Here is a 2717-nt window from a genome sequence, read left to right as displayed (position 1 = left end):
TCAGTTCATACTAAATACTTAATAACTGAGGTATAAAAGGTGTATTTTGGTTTTACTTTCATATTTATCCACATTCTCCCTGAACATCATTTCCTTCCCTAACCTCTCTAGTGCTGTCATTTTCTTTTTTTATAATATACATTTGTCTCCCTTGCCCCTGCAAGACATTGTTATGAAAATGAAAGAACAAGACACACCCTGGGAGAAACGATTTCCAGAATGTATGTCTACCAAAGAACTTGTATCTAGAAAATTGGAAGAATTATAAAGCTCAATAATAAGACAAACAACCCAATAAAAAATAGTTAAAAGATCTGAACAGACATTTGACCAAAGATACACAGANTGCCCTGTAATCAAATCCTCTACCATGAACCAGCAAATAGCAAATGTAGGAGGTCAACACCACTCAAATGGGCATCTCTAAAGCTTCATAAAGCAGCTCTCAGAGCAGCAGGGAGATGGTTCTGCCCAGATAAGATCTCACATTTGTTGAGAACTAACTGGATTCTCCAAAAAAAAAAAAAAGGATTCCCAAGGCAAGGGTTCTCAATTTGGACTCTCTAAATTCCAAAAATTTCCAGCTGGGCAATTCCAAAAGTTTCCGACTGGGCATTTGGGTCTATGACCCCTCTTACCAGTTTAAGGAATTTTTTGTGTGTCTGTGCTCATGTCTCTTTTCAGGAGGGTGGTGGAACGCAGGAAATGGCCAAGCGCTTTTTACCTCAAAGGGGCCCAAGATCCACAAAAGGCTAAGAATGATAAAATCATAACAGTCATTTGAGTCTACATAGAGGAAAAGAGAGAATGGAACTGGGGAGGAATATAAACTTAATTGATATTGATATTACTCTTTAAAACATAAGGATCTAAAGCAGACAAGACAAAACATTAGTTAACAAAATTAGTTAATCATAGATGGTGGGCACATTGATGTTGATATTATAATCTGTAATTTTAGGCTTTTTCTGAAGTAAAACTAAAATATACAAACCAGCCAAAGAAGATTAAGAATCCTTGGCTCCAAGGTACTTTACCAGAACAAAGCTAAACCAGCTTAAGCTCACCCACATTTTCATGTGCCTAAATTTAAAAAAGCAGCCCACTAAAGAAGACTCCTGAACCTCCTTGTACCATCTGAAAATGACCTCAATTTATTCCAGATTGCTGAATACTTTCTACAAACCTTAGTTTCTAGAATTTTCCTTTCCTCTTTTATAAAATATAGAAAATTATCTGGTCTTTCTTCAGCTTTCAGGAATCTCAGAAACTGATTTTTCAAGCATTCCAAGAAGACCATCCTAAGATCTCCTGTTACAGTTCCGGTTTGGATCGACTTTCTTATCAGAATGGAGATACCACAGTCATCTGATCACACATGGTCTTTCTGCAAAGACCAAAGAATTAGGATGAGGGCCAGGGTATGCATGTGTGTCAAAATCTCTAGTTTATTGTTTTTTTTTGTTTTGTTTTGTTTTTTTTACCACCTGCAAATATCCAATCAAACCTTAGTATTCTTTTCTTCGACCCTAAAGACAATTTCAACAAAATTCTCGTGCCTTCTCTAGATTAGCTTGGCTTCCATTTTCTGATTCTGTTAGAATTCCCTCTGAAAATGAACACTAGTGTCTGTGTTTAGATGATCTCATCTTCATTTCTTGTTGGGTTTCTACCTGGCACTGGCCGTGACAGTCTGGTGGCTCAGCATGGAGCAATCTTCCTTGCTCTTAGTCTCATTTCAGCCCAGATCTCTTCAAAATCTGCTTTGGAGAAGGAGGTAGGGCTGATAATATGAAATATCCACTTATTTTTAGCAACAGAACTAAAATTACAACAATTGTCCACAATTTGGGTGACAGAACACTGTTACAGGGGCTCTATAAATTTGATTTAGGAACTTGTATTTTTCATATGTTTATAATAATTCCCTAGCAACAGAGGCTTTCAAGGGCAAAAAACAAACAAACAAACTTTAACTGCAAAAGATGAGATAGATTCTGTTTATTTTTTAAAAATTGTTTTATTATCATTTAGCTTTTCTATTAATGATTTCATTTTAGCACCAACTACCTTTACACCATAAATCTCCGAACAGCCTTGGAGAAATAGAACATTTTTAAGTCTAACACAAATACAGGCCACAAGGACAATAACAGTATGGAATAATGAACAGCTCAGGTGGCAGGCTTTTAACAGATAGATCAACCACCCAAGTTTGTAACACTTAAAGTTTAAGACTACTAAGCGTTTCTATAGTAAAAACAAGGAAGAATGCACAACAGAAAGCCAATCAACTAAAATGTAACCAGCCACAAGATAAGCACGTCTGGCCATAAAGGGCAATCCATTCCTGTGAGGGCGAGGGCCCTGGGAAAGAGAGCAGTGGTCACTCTCCTTCCTTCCAACCTCTGGCCTCCACAAGCACCTCCCAGATGAAAACCCTTAAATTACATGTGATGTTAGATGTCCTTGCAGCAACTGCCTTCCTTCCTGTTACAGGAAAAAGCTGCCAATTATCATTAGGGCTGATGCTTGACATAGGTGGCCGTTAAACAGGAGGTCTCTGAATGCGTGACCGGTGCATGGTTCCTAGACCTTGTCTAATGTTCCCAGAGACTCTGGACTCCTCGAACCCCTCTCAGGCAAAGAGGCCAACCATCTGCCACCCCCTTGGAGAGATGCACAATGTACATACAAGGATGCCTTGCCCCTTGGGC

The sequence above is a fragment of the Galeopterus variegatus genome, unplaced genomic scaffold, assembly GCF_000696425.1.
Source record: "Galeopterus variegatus unplaced genomic scaffold, G_variegatus-3.0.2 Scaffold13581, whole genome shotgun sequence".
NCBI classification, from domain to species: domain Eukaryota; kingdom Metazoa; phylum Chordata; class Mammalia; order Dermoptera; family Cynocephalidae; genus Galeopterus; species Galeopterus variegatus.
Note: the sequence above shows the minus strand (reverse complement) of the source record.